The sequence below is a fragment of the Protopterus annectens genome, chromosome 7.part1, assembly GCF_019279795.1.
Source record: "Protopterus annectens isolate FY-2018-M chromosome 7.part1, PAN1.0, whole genome shotgun sequence".
Taxonomy (NCBI): Eukaryota; Metazoa; Chordata; order Ceratodontiformes; family Protopteridae; genus Protopterus; species Protopterus annectens.
Genome location: NC_056740.1, coordinates 518,997,263 through 519,005,808, shown reverse-complemented (window position 1 = coordinate 519,005,808; position 8,546 = coordinate 518,997,263).

Below are 8,546 nucleotides of genomic sequence, written 5' to 3'. Positions count from 1 at the left end.
GTATTTAGCACAGCTGCACAGGTAGTCCACCTCGTATATACCTTGTGGTCACTTTTATGAATTGGGCCCAATGTCTGTGGCTACATACTGCAGTGCCTTTAGTATGCTTTAAGTTGGTCATAGCTAACAATATTTTGCACTAAGGCACCCACCATCAATAAATGTGTCAGCAAATCAGCTGGAAATAATCCAATGTATGATTTTTTACTCAATCAGAAAAGTCACTCATTAATCTTAATGTAATCAATTTATAAGGAGAGAATGAGGATTTCATTGACAATTTAAAAATACAGCACCCAGTCCTTGTCTCTGAGAGTCTTTGATTCCCTTCAAATAAAAAAGGAAATTAGTGAATAATTGCTTACACCCCATACATCTCCCAGGACTAATCCCACATAACAAAACTCTTCTTTTTAAGTTGAGAATGAATTCCTCCTCTTATATAAAAAGTATGCAACTACCCTCTTCCCCAGTGAAGAACTGATGCACATTTAATTGAAAAGCTATTGTCTGGTTTCAATAGATCAAAAACAAAACAATGTTCACCTAAAGAAACACCTGCGGTGCCTGAGAATGTAGCCTTTGATTCACTGAATTTTTTTTTAGCCAGTTACGTTCAGGCATTTAGTTTATTTGATCTTCTTTGAGGTATCCAGTTATCCAATAGACACTTTACTGTCATTATGCTTAGAATTATATTTTCAGTTAATGTGATTACATACCGACTACATGCATCATCATTAACAGATGTAATTCTAATGTTTCCATTTCATTAGTAAAAACTGTAACATGCACTCTGCTTCCTACATACTATGAGCTCAGTAAATGCATTTCAGCAAAGATATCTTTAAAGAGACAGTGCAATTTCCATTAGAGATGCATTTCCCCACACTTGTATTTGGCCAACTCACTGTATTTTTTTAATTAGGTCAATGAATAGGTAATTCACAGACTCTTTTCAGCCACAACCAAGGCTACAAGGACAAGATTAAAAACAGGATATATGTGGGCATCAGCCACAACCAAGGCCATAAGGACAGGATTAAAAACAAGATATATGTGGGCATCAGCCACAACCAAGGCCACAAGGACAAGATTAAAACAAGATATATGTGGGCAGTTTAGTGCAGCCAGGCAAGCAGCCATGTTTTCTTTTTTTTTGATGCAGGAGAAAATGGAGTATCTCAAGGAAAAGTGCACAGACATGAGGAGGACATACAAAATTACACACAGGTAATGATGAAAAGCAGTAATGAGCCTCTGACTCTAAAACTGTGAGCCACAAACCATACCACATTGAGACACAATGCTGATCTACTTTAATATGACTCTGCCTCTCCCCCCCCCCATATCAAATTAAGTGCAAACAAAAATTCTGCATCTTCCTTTTAAAAGTAAAAACAAGTTCTCGCACTTTTTTCTTCTGTGATGCTAGAACATGCTAATTAGAAAGTGCTGCTTGATTCTGCAGTGTTGACTGATGTCAGGATTCAATAAAATCCATGTAGGTTATGTGTATAGCCTACATGGAATGTACCTGTGTACACAGCCACAGTTCCCTCTCGGCAGCCCACCATGAATATTAATTATGGTGCACTGCTGAGGAAGATCACAGTAACACGAATATTGAAGCTGTGTAAGCAGTAGTGTAGTGTCCTGTGGTTGTGGATTGTTCATGGAATTCCTGTACAGATGTTATGTACAGGATAATGTACGTACCTGTAATGTGCCCGGGTAGTCTAGAAATATGTGTGAATTTTTATTTTTTTATTTTTAATTTTTTTTAATGCCTGTTTGCGTGGCATAGTGTGGAATGCAACAATGCTGAGCTGCATGTACACATACATAGCTGACACCTGCCAGACATCTTAAAATAGAAACTGGATGTAATTATTTATTTCCGTCTACTTTTTTTTGAATGGCTGTTTATGTGGCACTATACAGTGCTTAGCAATGCTAACAGATAGCTTAGTAGCATATGTGAAGGTATACTGGCTTTCTTGGTATCCACATAGCTGAATAGATCGAGTTACAGCCTGGAGTGTTGTAAGTCCTAGGTTTGAGTCCCCAGCAGTCATACCTTTTTACATTTATTGCTGTGGAAATGTGTGGGTTGACCTAAAGGGCGGTTTAATGTAAAAACAAATTTGTTACATTTGAGCAAGCTGTGCAGTGCTAAGCACTGCTTGAACATGGTCAATGGCAAGTTTGCACAATGGTTGACTCCACTAAGTGGGTTTGCATGATGCTAAGCATCGCTAAGCTCAGCTATATTGATATATGTGTTTTAAATGATTTTTATTTTATTTATTTATTATTTGTTTACTGGAAAATCTGACTTGGAATGAAGCCAATTTTCAGTTGAGGCCAGGGGAGAAATGCTCCAGAATCATGTCTTTATAATGTAGGAGGAAATCAAAGTACCCAGAGGAAACCCACACGAACACAAGGAGGGCATGCAGACTCAGCACAGAAGACACTCCAGCTGAGAATCGAACCGGGGAACCTCTTGCTGTGAGGTGACAATGCTACTGCTGCACCACTGCACCTTCCTGATGATGATAATGTATAAATGATAATAAAGATGTACAAAATAATCACCTGCCCCCTATTTCAAACCTGAGACCATCGCACCTGCATACCACTGCATTAATCTGCCAAGCCACACAGCTGTTAATCAAGACAGGTGGTTTAAGCAAAACATAGTAATTGCAAGTTACCGGAATTAAGCATGTGTAAGCACAGCTACACATCTTGCCACATTGCACAAACTTGCTGAAAAAGTAATAGAAAAACTGAGAGTGTAGTTTCCAGTCTGGTATAGGACTACACCACTAAAAAGCCAGACAAACATTAATGGATGTAACTGAAGTCTCTAATACCAGGTAAATGGGCACTTTTAACAGCAACATGTACAAGTACACCTGCTAAAGCATAAATGGCAAAATGCATGTTTATCTGGGACTCTGGTGGATAAATACATCCCTATAAAGCCAGGCACATAATAATGGATATAATGGAGGTATGTCACAGACTGTATGTGTGCAATTAGACCTTCACAAATACACATGCTGTAACAGTCACTCAGTAGCTCAATCTGTTAAATGCTTTGGGAATAGAAAGTTTTGCCACGCATAGTTCTAGGTTCAAATCCAGTGGTGTGTAACATTTAAATTACATTACTATGAAACCAGCAATGAATGACTGAGTCATGCACTCTTTATTCACACAATGTATTTCAAATGAAATGTCTGCTTTTCAATGATGGAAGCACAGGCCTGCAGATAGAAACACACTTAGCATATTCCCATAGCTATGCTATAAGTGCATAAAGCCTCAGGTCATGCATTAATATGCAGTCACAGAGGATTTTAACTTAGGTAATGCAAATGAGCCTACTAATATCATATTGCAGCCCACAATCATTTCATAATGATATTACAGATTAGCACAGCTGCACAACTAACAAACACATATGGAGGTCCTGCTAGTAACAAGGACTGCAAGCACACACATTCCAAATGACTACCACAATGTAACACATGGCCTGAAAGTTGCCCAGATGTTTGACATAATGGTATATTTACCCCCTGTGTTGCTCAAGGATACAAAAAAAACATTTTACTAGTACTCTGTTAGAGGTACTATTTCCTTAAACACATGCCTGAATTTGCAGTGGAATGGGTTCTTTCACTTTGGCTCTGCCTCTTCAACAAGGCTGCCACAGCTACCACAGTTACTCTTACAGCTTGTTGTTCTTCAGACACACCCTCTGTGATGACAGTGTCTTGACCCCAGAAATGCCCAGCACAACATATCAGAAAGGGCTTCTAATCTACATGAAGGCCTTATATCTTACTCAGTGGTTGCATGTCATTTGCTGACTATACGGCAAATCAGCTGTTTTGGCTGCAGTTAGCAGTTCAGAACCACAGATTAGTTAAGAGCCAATCACCTAATAATGAGGACCATGTTAAAAAGGCAAACAGCTGGCTAAGGAAACCAGTCTGTATGAGACTTTCTTCAGACAGTAAACACATTGCCAAACACTTTATATATCAGCACATATCAACAGAGGAGTATTGTACTCTATCAGTAACCTTTTTGTTTACAAAATGATGCATATATGTGAATATACATAGGGGGAATGGGGATTACAGCATTAAGCCTTTCTTAGAACTGTAATGATGACAGATCCTTCATCTCCAGATTCATTATACCTACAGAGGATGTACAGTACATCAAGAGTGGAATAGTTGTCAATGTGCCACACTGGTCTCGTGGGAATGTCCCTTTATAGTGCCTGTAATGCCACACTGCTATTTGTTTGGCACAGTTGTTTTGACATATTATCAGGGGGGTTGCCTTAGGGGACTCACTACAATGGACTCCTGTGTTGGATGTGTGATCATACAGCAGCATCTGTCATAGCATACATGGGAATAGTTGACTATTGCTAGTATCTGAGTTGTATCCACATGGTTAGTATATTTGCACACTGCAGAATATGACATGTATGATCAAGCAGTGGATAATGCCAGCCATTCTGTTCTTGCTGTATCGCTACATAGTATACTTCTATGTATGTTATCCTGATGTTTGTTCCCATTTTGTTGTCTTTCAGGAAACATGTATGCCAGACAATGTGCACTTTTTATGCCAGCTGAGAATGATATTATCCTGGATGTCCTCTGTCAACACCATCAACTCCTGCTTCCAGGGGGAGACACAACAGGGAACAACGGGCAGCATTGTGGGCTGACTTTGTCCCTGGTGTGAATGCCATATGTGACCAGAGCAGGACATATGAACAGGTTTGACATTGTGACACAGATATGATTAATGCTGCCTGCAGAAGAGCAGCAGATGTGGCCAGATGTTGTGGTGTTACCAGTGGAAGGCCTGCAGCAGAACAAACACTCTCAGCCACTGAGTAATTCTTGGTGAACCTAGGAATACACAACAACTCTGAGGCATCCATCACACCATATATCGTGGATGTGGGTGCCACAGTTTCTATGGCAAAGGAGTGTCCAGCTAGGCTTAGTTTGATCAGAATTGGAATATGGAAGCATTCAGTGTGTCAGAGTGTAGATACTTTTATGTGGGTGTCAGGTGTTTGTTCTTTGGGGGGAGTTTAAATGCAGTTTGAATTTCATGCTCAGATTTTTGACCAACATATCAATTAACAAAGTAACTACTGTAAATGTGAGATATACGTACATATTACCTTCTTATAGTGCAACATGTGGTGGTGTTTACATTACCTCTCCCTCAACTTTTCACAGGTCCCTCAGGAATCGGAAAAAGGCTGTGGTCCTGCTCCTGGTAAGCACAACACTGTTTTGTTACAGATGAAAATTTACTCCAATGTAATCCCTAAAATGTCATCCCAGGCCTGCTGACTGGATTGCTGTACTGTGAGCATGATTGCCAACTGCACATATATTTTCTGACTGTACATATTGTAGAGTCATACCTATAACTTGTAGGTGTAACAACACTGATAGATGTGACAGTAATGTCATGAAATTAAAGATCGTCATATGTGTCAACTGTGCAGAGTCTTCACAAATATCAACAGTGTACCTCATTGTTGCTGTTGAGATTGCAGTGTAATGAGCTTTTATTTACAAGTAACTGCACATTTGTGGGGAAAGTAATGTCCTCATGTCCTAATATATGAGGTTGGGGTAAAACAGGTCTGTAATAGTGGCAACATAGTACTGCAGACCATAATAGTGCAGGTATTAATGTACTGCTTTTCCCTTTCTTATCACAGGTGACCAGGGAGGTTGGTCTTTGTTCTCTACTCAACCTGATGTCATTGTCTCTTCAGACTTTGATGATGATGGTGGACAAAGTGAGGCACAGGTTGGGGTTTCAGTGGCTGAATCTGTCCCAGAGGTTTACATCATTCTTCTGCCCTCGTTATCACTGCACGCAGTCAGTATGCCTACACATACCCAGTCCCCGAAGGCCACAGATATTGAACAATCATTGAACATTAAAGCATGGCAACTATATCTCCAATGAGTGTAGACTCTGGCCATAGCCAGAGAGCTGGTGAGGTTCTACATAGGCGGATTGATAGGGATGCTCGTAGGAAGCCTTTTGTCCTTCCACCATTTGTTGCAGGTGTCTCATCATGGGTCACTCATCATATGTTTCTGGCCATCATGGAGGCACAGGTATCTTCCAAAAGAATATCCAGATGAATGCTTAGGGTTATGGATGCAGCACAGTCTGACATCCATGACTGCCTCCACTGCATTGGTGATACTCTGGATCAGTTCACTGGTGCAGTGGAAAGAAAGTGGTCTGAGACAGATCACAGAATATATGTCTTGGAACACATTGTCTGTGATGGAACATCTGGTTGGATTTGAGCACTGGACCCATGGAGGTAGGTCAGCAACTGCATCTGCTGAGAGTCCATGTGGCATGCACAAGCACAATCACATTCCCGTACTGGCTGTACATCCAGCACTCCAGATGAGAGTGTGCTGTCCACACCAAGACATGCCAGGCCATGGACTTGTGGTCATGGGTATTCCTGTGGAGGACATGGTCCCAGCAGACAGCAGTCACCGACAGATACTAGCACCATTTCTGACCTTGGGCATGGAGGTGCCAGTGAAACTCCTGGCACAGCCAGATTCCATATCCAGGGGGTGAAGACTGTGAACTGTCAGCTCTACCATGCATGGTTCAAAGCTGTCCAACATTCACACATATAGGGCTAGCACTGAGCTTGACTGTGTTCACACACATACTCACACTCCACCTACAGATACATGGCACATTTCCAAGGTCCATCTTGCATGCTTCCTTTCCTGACTCACACACATGCTTTCAACCTATTGGGTCAGCCTAGGCCTCACCACTCCCACACAACACCCTGTGCAAATGATATCTGACCCAAGTTCCTGTCATCATCATCATCATCAATGCAGGGAAATGAAGCTACGTGTCTGATGCACAGGGTGACTATATAAATTAATATGTATTTGTGTAATGCAGTGTTGCTTTGCCATGCCACTTGTACTGGTCACTGACAGATACTGTATGCTGACATTTGTAATGAGTAAGCCACATCATTTTGTGTACCTTATGTTGTATGATATTGTAATGGCTATATAATTACACAATGAAAGGTGTGTCAAGGACCTCTTTATGGTTTAGTTTCAGGAGTCTGTAGGGACCACCTAGGGATACACAGTGGCAATAAACCCATAGACATCACAGCACAGGATGGAATGTCAGCAAAGAAGAAATATGTCTCCAGCAAGGTACAGCACTATAGGTGCATGGCTTCACAGGTTCATATGTGTATAACAGACTAACAAGGACAATGGTTTCACTCAACCTACTCATGCATCCCTAATCTATGAAAGGGTCTGATACCCTTGATAAGTGTCACCAGAGTGTCTGGAGCTAACCCATCTACAAGCTGTGGTGATGGAGATGAGCCACATATAAATTTCTAGTGTCCATTACAGACATCTGTCCTACACCAGTTATGATTGTCTTGTTCCACATCCCATTGTGTCACTTGCACATGATGTGTGCTATAGTAGATGTATGCTTCACATGCATGGGGTGCCTGTTACATATAAGGTGTAGTGTCTGTGTTATATACCTGTCTCTCCAGCATGTACTATTTATACCACAGTGATGATGTAGGTGTGTAGAACAGATAAGACATGTGTTAGTCCTGTCTTGGATAAGCAGGAGGAACACAGTGGGATCTGACACCTCCCTGTATGGCAGCCATACACATCCCCTCCAAAGCATGTAGGAGACAGACTACACATGTACTGCCTTGACATGGACTGCATAGGACATATTATCTATAATATATATTGGTTTGCCAGGTAACCTGTGTGGCTGCTGCAGTTGTAAGCTACACCTGTGTAGTGACACAGCAAAGGTGTCATTGCATTCAATGATAGGTGTGATGAGTGCCAAATACAGTATAACAATGACAGTCTGGGATTTACATGCCATACCTTTCTGTACAGGTTGTACAAATTTGACTGGATCCCCACATCTTACTGACCAGTGAGAGTCAAAGTTACATTACTGTCTGTGTCCATAAGTCCATGAGTAATGGCTCAACTGTGTGCGGTATGTGGACACTACTATATTTTCCAGGGGTGGATGACTTCCAAAAGGATAGTACTGTGAAGTCCTTAGCATTTACTATTTGTCAGTGGCTCTAACAATGATTGAATGTGCATCTCAGGCCACCCTGGATAACTACTGGTTCTGTGTGGGATTCTGTAACGGGTCTATATTAGAACACCAAACATTCAAAATTTCGAGTTTTCTAATATCGACCCATTTTCGGTGAATGCTGAAAATATCGAAGAAACAGAAAACCGATTTTTTTTCCTAGGGAAAGAATTTGGTTGTCCGTTTCTGTTGCTTTGGTATTTTCAGCGCTGTGGTGGAAAGTTACGGGTCAGGTTCAGGTAAGTGTGTGATTGTGTGGACGTGAGGGTTAGGGCGGGTTAGATGAGTTGGGGCACAGGTCAGGTAAG